The sequence below is a fragment of the Lissotriton helveticus genome, chromosome 8, assembly GCF_964261635.1.
Source record: "Lissotriton helveticus chromosome 8, aLisHel1.1, whole genome shotgun sequence".
NCBI lineage: Eukaryota > Metazoa > Chordata > Amphibia > Caudata > Salamandridae > Lissotriton > Lissotriton helveticus.
The window spans coordinates 212,768,655-212,781,632 of record NC_136069.1 but is presented as its reverse complement, the minus strand read 5'-3'; positions in this window follow the sequence as shown (position 1 = coordinate 212,781,632).

The window sequence follows — 12,978 nt, the reverse complement described above, 5'->3', positions numbered from 1 at the left end:
ATGAAACAGAGGGAAATGAGCGGTGAGGTACACACAAGGAGGGAGCAAAGGGGTGGGAGGACAAGGCATGGGGAGCGGCACAGGGGAAAGAACAATACCACTCGTTTATCATGAGCATGCCTCCAACGGTTAACCACTGGGCCCTAGGAATGAGATGTGAAAGTAATGATCCATGTGGGGGCACTGTACTCCAGACCCAGTGGGGTGCTTGCGGGTTGAGAGGGTACACAGGGGCGGTGGGTGACATTTGAAAGTGGTGAGGCGCAAAGTGATTTGCATACAGCACCGTAGCGAGCGTGAACATTTTGAAAAAAAATAAGAAAAATCGTGTATTTTCAAGCAAATATGAGAAAGGAGGAGTGCTTCATACATTCCGTCCTATTATGCTCAGGTGCTGAATTCAGACTATAGGACTTTCATGGAAATCTCAGCTCTAAGAGTAGAAGAAGTTGCACAGCAATTGGGAAACAACAGTTAAACGTGCACTGTAAATACAGGTTGTCAGCTAGCAGAAAAAACATGTATAACGGAACCTAGTAAAGAGTCAAGACATCTTAAGTTAATTTAAAAATACTTGCTTTACAGAACTACAAGACAAATTACATTACAGCACACCGATGTTGTCGATACATACAGTAGTTAGATTGCGACCGAAGTTAGGAGGACGGAACTTACTGCATATACAAAGAAGCCCCTGAGTGTCTGACCGCTATCACTGCAACTCTCTAGGTCCCCGGCCTGGCTGCACCCCACCCGAGATCCGTCACAAACCTGAGTTATTTTTTAATTATGAATTCTACTTTTCCATTCAGGTCAATTCGTTTGAGAGCTTGTTCTTACAATTCCATCACCTCCATCAGACACTCCTAGTACAAACTCAAGACTGGATTTCTCATTCCCATTTCCCAACCCACCTCTCTAAACTTTTTATGCCGCACTGGCCAACCAGATACCTCCGGTTAGCTTCCCAACACCATCGCTCACTAGCACCGTCAAAGCTGAAACAATTTCAGGAAAGGTCTCTTCCATCACTCACAATCCCATCTGGATATCAACCACAGGGCCTTCCGCAAACATCCCAAGAGCCCCCATAACCCCTTTCTGATTCTTATGTGTTCTGAATTTCCATTGGTCACATAAGTGCTTTACAAAAATCAATAAAATAAAATTCACCCTCAGTAGAGGGTGTCATCCAGTGGAAAAAGTTCACCCTCCCACTAGTCCGAATTGGGCCATCTGCCCTCCAGACCTATTAATTCTGTAGAAAAAACATAGTTGCCAAGCAACCTTATGCCACCTGAGTCACATTTAGAGAGCCCTGGCTTCTTTCAGCCATGTGCATTTACTTGTTGTGATAATTTAGCACATATCGGAAACTACAGCCCTCAGAATCCAGTATTGCTGAAGATGTCACACATGATATGAGGTATTTACAGCGCCTGGATACCCTCGCGGATGACAAGCAGCGCTCCACAAACGGTCAAACCCACCTTACAGTTTTAGAACATCGGTCTCCATTGCCTTCTATGGGACCACCGAGCACAGATCCCCTGACTTTTCAGGTTAGGGACTCAGAAGGCAATGATGTATGGGATTAAACATCTCTAATGCCTACAGTCTCTGAGCGACCACTTTACTAAGATCCGGCCGGGCCGGGGGATCTCCGTGGAAAATCCATGAACACAAAGTTTTTCCAAGCCAAGCAAATCTCATAGGTGGACATACAATCCAGCATCGGCGAAAACGTCGGTGGGCTTCATGCCAGTATCGAAGCGGGTCGTTTTGAAAACGACCCACGGGCCACTTCGATACTGGCACTGAGGCAGCTGTATACATACCTCCGCCGACCCCAATCTTTGCTCATCTGGAAAGCTCTCTCATTCTTCATTTTGACGGTATGAGAGAGAGACTCTCTCTCTCATACCGTCAAAATGAAGAATCGGAGCGTCCTGATGCCAAAGAAGTGAAACTGAAAGAATCGTCTTCTGCCCGCAAACAGGAAAAGCACCCCGCCGGGCCCCGGCCTCTAATGACAACGAGTCATGACATTTATTTTTTTAACCTCCTAAAAAACAAGATACTCTCTAAAAGAAGAGTAGTCGAGTCGACTACTAGTACTTGTACAGTAATGATGAGCAGGCCGCAATGCACTGTAAGAGCAGAGACAGTAGAGGGCTGCTGGCAGGTGATGCGCACACAATCACTCACTACACCACGAGGCGAGTCCCAGGGCCCAGCCCAGAACCGGATCCTACGTCATCAGCAGCGCCGCGCGCCGCAAATGGCCAATCACTGCATGACTACATAAAGTCAGACACAGTGATTGGCCATTGTGCAGTGCGGCTGAGCCACCCACGCGCGGCATCCACTAATGGATTGCCCTGCCCTGCTGCGCGGTGACCAGCCAATCCTGGCGCTGCATGCAGTGCCAGGATTGGCCTGGGGGGCACACTAACTGCTCGCCCTGTCGCCCTTGTTAACGCCGGGGCTCCCCAGCACCCCCTGTCACTATTCTACTAATGCGCATGCTCGGGCTAGTTTCAGCCCCGGGCAGCACTTGCGCAATAGGTACGCCTGCAGTGACTCGTGGACTCGACTCGTCACTCGACTGTCACTCACACACTCAGACCAGCCCCGCCTCCCGGCCCAGCCCAGCCCCCTGTGCAGCGCACTCCCGTTTCAGTCGGGTGCTGCCCGGATTCCCGGCGGATAAATAATGTGATGTATTTTAAAAATACTATACAGTGACAATTAATTATACTTGCAGCCGCTGGTCCATGGGCTGGTGGGGCTACACCCCTACGCCCCAATGGACGCACCGCAGCTGAGGGTACAAGCAGAAAGCGTATGTTAAGCAGCCAACTCCCTAAAAGGTTATGTTACAGTTAAGGTTGACAGGCACTCTGCAAATTGGGGTTGTGGGCAGTTCTAATTGTCACGATCAGTCTCCACAGGATCAGGGCGATGCTCTAGGGGGTCCACCTCCTGACTGCCCGAAACTCTGACAGTAATTACACAGAGCCTCTAGGAAATCAGGCGAGGGAAAGGTAAGGGAAGGGGCTGGAACGGAAGGGACCACTGAAACGAGAAAGAAAAGAATACACACGTTACAATACAAATCACTGACTACTCTCAGTAAATTCTCGCTAGTGGGACACCTACCCCAGTTACTCCACTGGACGCCACCCCTTCTCTGGACCGTTACTGATAGATACTTCTCTATCTTGATACCTGATAGTCAGAAAGACACAAACACTATTATACCTGGTTGAGGCACACGTAATCCAATAATGCACCCCAAAACACACCATACATACCATCCCCTTTTCAATGTGCACAACAGAAAACAATTCCTTCTCCAGTAACCGGTTATTGAAGGAAGCAGTGTAAGGCAAACCCAATGTCAATAAGTAACCAAGGATATGAAACAACACAGGTAGTTCCAATAGAAAACGCAGAAGAAAGTTAGTATGCCAGCAACAGTACCAGCAATGTTCCAAGCACAAGTTCCAAATACAGGTATGTCTAGATTAGCAAAACAAAGCAGCAAGGGTACTTATCTCCCCCACGGGGTTTTGATGACAGCAAAGGCCACCCGCTTCTGAAGAGCTGAAGCAAGCAACTCATCCGCCACCACATGCGGGCCGAGGCCGCCACAGCCGTAGGCGAGATATCTCAAGGAATACTGGAAGAAAGGCAGCCGCCCTTCTACCAAGGAAGAGTTCTGAGCGTCTCAGCCGAGAACGCTCTCCGATGAGCTCCGCCGCAGCCGCAGACGGACTCAGCAACACAGGATTGTGCCGAAAGGAAGAGAGACAGCCGTCCCTCCTCCGAGCTCCAATACCGAGCGTCTCAGCCGAGAACGCTCGCAGGCCAGATCCGCCGCAGTCGCGGGCGGAGAGAACTCCGGAACAGTCTCAGGCCCGACAGAGAGCAGCCGCCCTCTGTGATCAAATGTCCAGCGCCTCAGCCGAGAACGCCAAACCCAGGATACAAAGTCACTACTAGATACTCTGGAACCAAAACAAGATGGGAATCACGTACAACTAAAGCCTGTCTCCCAAACGCCTTTATACCCATGACTCCTCCTACTTCCCGGCATCCTGGGAGATGTAGTTCGTAGGGGCAACCTGGCAAACCGTGACAGTATGCCCACCCCCCAAGCGCCTCCTAGCTCCAGGCTTGCCCGGACACCGGGCATGGAAACAGCGCACAGCACGCGGGGCATGAACCCCCGAGCTCGGTTCCCACGAATCGTCCTCCGCCGTGTAGCCCTTCCAAGACACCAGGTACCAGAGCTTTCCCTGCCGATAGCGGGAATCAAGGATCCTACGTACTTCGTACTCCAACTGACCATCCCGCCTCACCGGAGGCACTAATTTGCGACGCGCAGCCTTCGCAGGCTTCAGAAGACTGCAGTGGAACACCGGGTGGATCCGCAGGGAGGCTGGAAGCTTCAACTTGTATGCCACGGGGTTGATCTGACGCACCACTTCGTAAGGACCGATGAACCGCGGATGGAAGATGCTGTGGAACCGGAACCGAATGTTCCTGGTGGACAGCCAGACTCTGTCGCCCACCTGATACTGCGGTCCCACTCTCCGATGCCTATCCTCCCATCTCTTATAGGACGACTTGGCCCTCTCCAAGTGAGCCTGGACCTTCCGATGCATCAACAAAAGAGCCCTCACCTGTCCCAACACCGTTGGATGATTCTCCACCTCACTCGGTATAGTCAAAGGCAGGGTATCTGCATGGTAACCAGTATTGGCTTGAAATGGCGAAACCCCCGTGGAACTATGCCAAGTGTTATTGTACGATAGTTCTGCTAACCATAACAACGACACCCATGAGTCAGCAGCTTCCTCCGCATAGCAACGGAGGTACTTTTTCAGGGTCTGGTTCAGTCTCTCAGTCTGTCCGTCAGACTGTGGATGGAAGCTGGTTGACAACGCATCCTTGATGTGCAACGCCTTGCACCATGTGTGCCAAAACCGAGCCACGAACTGAGGACCCCTATCGGACACAATGATCTTCGGGATGCCGTGCAATCTCACCACTTGTGTTAAGAGGAGTTGCGCCGTTTGAGCCGCCGTAGGCAGATTCCTACAAGGGATGAAGTGTCCCATCTTCGAGAAACCGTCTATTACTACCAAAATAGCATTGCTGCCCTTGTCCATAGGCAACCCAACGATGAAATCCATGCTTATGACCTGCCAGGGACGGGAAGGCGTAGGAAGAGGCATTAGCAACCCTTTGCTCTTGGCTTGTTCATTCTTCGCCCGGGCACACGTTTCACAACGGTCAACCCATTGCCGCACGTCTTTACTCATTCCTTTCCACCAGAATTGTCGTTGCATGGCGTTGATGGTCTTTTGCTGCCCAGGATGTCCGGCCACCATTGCACTGTGACACCAGTTGAATGCCAACAACCGCAAGGCAAGGGTAGGGAGAAACAGCCGGTTCTGATACAGCGGAATGCCATGTTGCAAGGAACGGTGCGAATCGACCTTAGCCCACTCTTCCCATTGCACGGGAGACCTATTCTTGGACACCTCCTCCAGGAACGTATCAACAGAACAAGCACACACAACCTTCTCAGGGGGCAGTATGGATCTAGGTTCAGCAAGCAACGGGGTAGCCAAGTCTGTCTGCCTAGAAAGGGAATCCGCCTTTCTATTTTCAGCACCAGGACGAAAAGTGATAGTAAACTCATATTCTGCAAAAAACAACATCCAGCGCATTTGTCTTTGGGACAAATGCCGAGCGGTTTTTAAAAACTGCAGGTTCCTGTGGTCCGAATACACTGTCACCGGATGTTGACCACCACATAAATAATGCCTCCATTCTTGAAAGGCCTTTTTCACAGCCAGAAGTTCCTTTTCTGCAACAGTATAATTGACTTCGGATGTGTTGAGTTTTTTAGACAAGAAGGCCACGGGATGGAGCTGTCCTGTCTGCTTGTCTCTTTGGGACAACACAGCCCCTATCGCTATATCCGATGCGTCTGCTTCCACGACAAATGGCACATCCATCTGCGGATGACGGAGGATGGGCGCAGAGCAGAACGCATCCTTCAACTGTTGAAATGCTTCCGCAGCCTCCGTTGTCCAACAAAAAGGTGCCCCCTTCCTCAACAACCGGGTTACTGGAGAGATCAGCTGAGAGAAATGAGCAATAAACCGCCTATAATAATTCGAGAAGCCCAGGAAGCACTGCACATCTCTCACATTCTTAGGCGTTGGCCACTCACTCACAGCTGTCACCTTTCGCTCTGCCATACGGAAACCGCTAGGTGTTAATATAACCCCCAAAAACTCCACTTCGTTGACACTGAACTCGCACTTGCTGAGTTTACAGTACAATCTATTATCCTGTAGTTTCTTGAGTATCAACAACACCTGACTGACATGCTGGGCAACCGTCTGGGAGTAGATCAGTATATCGTCAATATATATGACAACAAATTGATCGATATACTCTTTCATGATGTCGTTTAAAAAATATTGGAATGCCGCCGGGGCGTTGCACAACCCGAACGGCATTACCATATATTCGAATAAACCAAAACGGGTTTTAAAAGCCGTTTTCCACTCATCCCCAGCCCGTATTCTCACCAAATGATAGGCTCCCCGGAGGTCTAACCTGGTGTAAATGGATGCCTCTCTCACCTGGTCTAACAGAACAGGGATGAGTGGAAGCGGGTATCTGTTTCTCACAGTGACCTTGTTCAGCTGTCTGTAATCTATACAGGTCCGCAATTCTCCGTTCGCTTTTGAAATAAAAAACAAAGGAGACGCTGCTGGTGACCGTGAGGGGCGTATGAAACCTATGGAACAGAAATGATCCAGATATGACTTCAAATGGGTGGTCTCGGACTCAGACAAGGCATACACCCTACAAGAGGGTACTACCGCCCCCTCGATCAAATCGATCCGGCAATCGTATTCACGATGTGGCGGAAGGACCTCGGCCATCACTTCACTGAACACGGTCTCATACCCTGCATATTCTCTCGGCAAGACCACCTCCTTTTCTGCCGCGGTAGCGACCTGATAGACTTGAGCCAAGGATACTGTGGGCGACTGTTGACTCATCATACAATGAGCAGTGCAATACTCAGATTCAAACGACATAGATTTTGCTTTCCAATCCATCGTCGGGTTATGATGCCATAACCACGGCATCCCTAGTATAACCTCGTACTGAGGAGCCTCTATAATGTTCAGCACGATATCCTCCACATGTCTCAAAGGATAACCAGGCACAGTCAATTCCAAAGACTCGGTATGTTCCACTACTGGCCCTGATTTGAGAGGAGTGCCATCAACGGCTAGAACAATTTCAGGCTGAAGAGTTGGCACCTTCTTCAACCCCAGTCTCTCCACCAACCCACTATCGATGAAGTTTCCGGTTGCCCCTGAATCGATCATGCATAATGCTTGACTTTGTTGAGACCCTTTACCCAAGAACATGGAAACCACTACATGCGATTCTGTGTTATTACACACCGCAACCTCTAAGGATGGGATTTTCCACTCCCGTTGAGCAAGACCAGCCCTTTCCATTGTGTTAGGGTCCACCTGTACCTCAGGAGGTAAGGCCGGGGACAGCACCGCCACCTGTTTCCCTGCATAAAAGGAAGGTCTTTTCTTTGGTTTAACGGTGCAATCCTTAACGTAATGGCCTTTTTTCCCCGCAGTACATGCAGAGACCCTGTGCTCGTCGCACCTCCCTTTCTGCCTTAGACAATGGAGGACGCATGGCCCCTACATCCATTGGTTCTGCCACACTGTCTTTAGGTTTGTCCTGCCCAACTTGAGCCATCCCACCTCCTGTTCTATCATGTCTCTTCCGTTCCCCTCCTCTTTCAGACATGCGGTGATCTAAGCGCAAGGTAAGGTTGATGAGATCCGTGCAAGTCGTAGGCTGTGGATCTATTTGAGCAAGGACGTCCTTTATGTCCTCATTCAATCCCTGATAATAGAGCGCCATCCTTTTGTCCTCTGGCCAGGCCGTTTCTACAACGAGCCTGTTAAAAGTTGTCATATATGTCACTAGGTCACTTTTTCCCTGCCTCAATCTTAGTAATTCGCGATCAGCGCTCAAAGTGGTCGCACGTCTATCGAATACTCTCTCAAATTCCTTACGAAAATCATCCCAATCAGCCAGCAATGGATCGTCGTTTTTTACTAAAGGAACCGCCCAATTGGCAGCATCCCCCGTAAGATACGAGATGGCAAACGCCACTCTCGACAGGTTTGTAGGAAAGGAGGCCGGTCTACAAGAGAAATGCAGGGTGATTTGTGTCAGGAAGGTCTGGATCTTTAAGGGATCGCCTGAATACCTCTCAGGGCTGGCCAAGGGTATAGGTGGAGGTACTGACACTTGTATTTGAGGTACTCCTGCTGAGGCGTCAAAAGGATTCCTGCCTTGCCTATCCAACCTGTCTTTTAGCGCCGCTGTTTCTGCTTTGGACGTAGCCAATTCCTGTTGGACCAAAACCAAGGCCTGTAACACATCATCTAAAGTGGCCATCCCTATAGCAACCCCTGACCGGGTGGAGCCAACTACGTGGGTACGTGATTCTGTCACGATCAGTCTCCACAGGATCAGGGCGATGCTCTAGGGGGTCCACCTCCTGACTGCCCGAAACTCTGACAGTAATTACACAGAGCCTCTAGGAAATCAGGCGAGGGAAAGGTAAGGGAAGGGGCTGGAACGGAAGGGACCACTGAAACGAGAAAGAAAAGAATACACACGTTACAATACAAATCACTGACTACTCTCAGTAAATTCTCGCTAGTGGGACACCTACCCCAGTTACTCCACTGGACGCCACCCCTTCTCTGGACCGTTACTGATAGATACTTCTCTATCTTGATACCTGATAGTCAGAAAGACACAAACACTATTATACCTGGTTGAGGCACACGTAATCCAATAATGCACCCCAAAACACACCATACATACCATCCCCTTTTCAATGTGCACAACAGAAAACAATTCCTTCTCCAGTAACCGGTTATTGAAGGAAGCAGTGTAAGGCAAACCCAATGTCAATAAGTAACCAAGGATATGAAACAACACAGGTAGTTCCAATAGAAAACGCAGAAGAAAGTTAGTATGCCAGCAACAGTACCAGCAATGTTCCAAGCACAAGTTCCAAATACAGGTATGTCTAGATTAGCAAAACAAAGCAGCAAGGGTACTTATCTCCCCCACGGGGTTTTGATGACAGCAAAGGCCACCCGCTTCTGAAGAGCTGAAGCAAGCAACTCATCCGCCACCACATGCGGGCCGAGGCCGCCACAGCCGTAGGCGAGATATCTCAAGGAATACTGGAAGAAAGGCAGCCGCCCTTCTACCAAGGAAGAGTTCTGAGCGTCTCAGCCGAGAACGCTCTCCGATGAGCTCCGCCGCAGCCGCAGACGGACTCAGCAACACAGGATTGTGCCGAAAGGAAGAGAGACAGCCGTCCCTCCTCCGAGCTCCAATACCGAGCGTCTCAGCCGAGAACGCTCGCAGGCCAGATCCGCCGCAGTCGCGGGCGGAGAGAACTCCGGAACAGTCTCAGGCCCGACAGAGAGCAGCCGCCCTCTGTGATCAAATGTCCAGCGCCTCAGCCGAGAACGCCAAACCCAGGATACAAAGTCACTACTAGATACTCTGGAACCAAAACAAGATGGGAATCACGTACAACTAAAGCCTGTCTCCCAAAGGCCTTTATACCCATGACTCCTCCTACTTCCCGGCATCCTGGGAGATGTAGTTCGTAGGCGCAACCTGGCAAACCGTGACACTAATCCCACAATGCAGGGTGGCAGGAGAGGGAGATCAAGAACAAGTTCACTCGTTAAGAGTTATTGCAGCAGTTGTTCGTGACATTAGGCTTCAGGGCGGCGTATACACAGGAGGGTGGGGGGCGGGGATTCTCAAACCCAACAATCAAAATCTCATATTCGACCTGAGCACAACACATGCCGCGTTAAGTAATGGGGACTCACAAGCAGCATACGCTTAAGATCATATCCTGAGGATAGATGGCCAGGGAAGGTGGATACGAAACCAGGGACTCCCCTGGGCAGTTTCGTGAAGGTGCAAGGGTGGGCAGATCTATGGAGATTCCAGAACGCCAATATACACACCTATCGGCATGACACAGCACCCTGTCCAGAATAGACTATATGTTCACCTTTAGGACAGAAGTGGGGAGCTTTTGAGACACCCATCACATGGCAAGGGGGTTATCTGACCACTCTCCGGTGGCTACTTGGTTCAAGAGGCAAACAATGGGATTTGCTCTTCCACCCCGACAGGCGGCTTGGCATCTGACAGACAGGAAGTTTGCGGAACCTCTGATAGAGGGCACCGAGAGGTACTTCCAGCAAATTGAGGGGTCTGTTGACTCCTGCTATACCCTCTGGGAAGCCTACAAACTGGTGATACATGGGCAATACCAAGCACAGGTCGCGGTAAAAAAGAAAGAGGATAGAAGGATAAACTAGGCACTCGAGCTGAAAGTAGTGGTCCTGGAGGCGGAGTTAGTAAAAAGGAGGAATCAGGCGAGGAACACGACACACCAATTACGCATTGCACATCAGGAACTGTGAGATATCAAAGAAAATGCAGCAAGGGCACATGCCCTAGCAGTCCAGAGGAGGCTCTATGTCGTAGGGATCAAAGCCACAAAACATATTGCCTGGCTTGATAAGAGGTACAACAAAAGAGGGTAGGTGGGGGAAATCCTTGACTTTGAGGGAGAGGCGCACATGGGAGACAGTGAAATGGCCCAGGCATTTGCAACTTTCCACGAAAATATATATGCCTCCAAATCCGACAGATCCAGCTCTGACTACATAGAGCTTCTAGAATCTATGACCCTGAATACCCTGACGAAAGACCATAGAGAGGCCCTCGACAGCGACTAGATGGTGGAAGAAACAGTGGGGGGTGCTTCAGGGACTGCAATCTGGGAAAGCACCTGGTCTAAACGGGCTACCCCTTGAAATATTCAAGAGGTCAGCGCAGAAGATACCTCCTGAACATGTTTCTGGAAGCCAGGGAAGTGGGGACCCTCCTAGAAGACCAGAGAACAGCCAACATTGTGGTGATCCCAAAAAGAGGCAAACCACCTACAGAATGCGCCTCATACTGCCCCATATCCCTGCTCAACATGGAGCCCAAAGTACTAGCGAAAGTCCTAGAGAATAGGTTGTCAGGAGTAATAGCATCCGTGTTACACCCCGGCCAATCCGGCTTCATGCCGAAACGTAGCACCCGCCTGAACCTGAGATGGCTTTTTTGGGGTACTCCATTTGATAGACGCGTTCCACACAAACAAGGCAGTGGTCCTCTCCCTTAACATCAGTATGGCTTTTGATAGTGTGGAGTGGAAATAGATCTTTGCTGTGCTATCTCGGACGAGCTTTGGCCCCAATTTCTGCTCCTGGGTTTGGCTTCTCTATGAGGTGCCGCAAGCCAGGGTGCGGGTAAACGGTTGAGCCTCCTGTGTCTTCGAGTTGCGAAGGGGCACTAGACAAGGATGTCCACTATCCCCCATGATTTTTGCCCTAGCCCTGGAGTCCTTTGGTTCCCTGTGTTTGAGGAGACCCGTTTATCCGGGGCATCACAGTGGAGGACAATTGGGAGGAGAAGATATCTCTCTACGCAGATGATATCTTGTTATATGAGACAAAACCCCGCTTCTCGATATTGAGAATTCTACACATCTTTGACTTTTTCGGGAGAAATGCCGGCTACCAAATCAAATGGGCCAAGTCCCACTTTCCTCCAATAACTTATCCCTGCTGCTCCTGTGTCCAGCCCCGATGGCAAAGGATGGGTTCACATCTCTAGGGATCTACATAACTAGAGATGAGAAAACATTCCTGGCCCGCAACCTGTTCCCCCAGATCATCTGCTTCCAGACTGGCACAGGCCACTGGCGCACACTACCCCTCACGCTAATGGGACGGGCAGCCCTTTTTAAAATGATGACCCTCGCATGGATGCTCTCCATCCTTCAGAACACACCGTTCAGAATACCTGACGCTTCCTTCCATAGAATTAATAGCATTCTGAGATACCTACTGTGGGATGGGGGGGCAGCCTGAATCTCGCTGGGGAAACTGCAGCGGGGTGTCTAAGATGGTGACCTGGCCTGGCAATCGCTGATGTGCGAGCTTAGTATTGGGCATCTCAACTCGTAGTGGTCGATGATTGGGTATCTGGGGAGCGGTCTGAACCAGCATATAGTAGAGTGTACCATTTAGTCATGGGAAGTAGGGGTTATCCGGCGCTAATATACGGCAGAGCCAGCCAGACTGATTTGTATATGGCCATGTCTGAACTGGGGTGGCTTGGTGAGCAAAATAACTATGTATTAAACCCAGATCTGTGACTGGGGGTGAATGTTTTGCCATTGTGCAACATTCCGTCCATCATCTTGTGTGTTTTGCTTTTCACCCTATGTGGGAAGGGTATGCCCAGACGTGGCTCCTGTGCTCACTAGGCCACTGGAGTCAAGCTATCCTGGCTGAAGGTGGCTAATAGCCAGTAACCAGTCCTAGGATGCTTGATTCCGGTCCAGGGAAGACATGGCGAGGCAGTTCGGGCTGGACTGTTCCCATGAGACACAGGGTCAAGACTGATTTGCATATGGCCATGTCTGAACTGGGGTGGCTTGGTGAGCAAAATAACGATGGATTAAACCCAGATCTGTGACTGGGGGTGAATGTTTTGCCATTGTGCAACATTCCGTCCATCATCTTGTGTGTTTTGCTTTTCACCCTATGTGGGAAGGGTATGTCAAGACGTGGGTCCCATGCTCACTAGGCCACTGGAGTCAAGCTATCCTGGCTGAGGACGACTGATAGCCAGAAACCGGTCCTAGCATGTTTGATTCCGGTCCAGGGACGACATGGCGTGGCAGTTCGGGCTGGACTGTTCCCATGAGGCACAGGGTCAAGACTGATT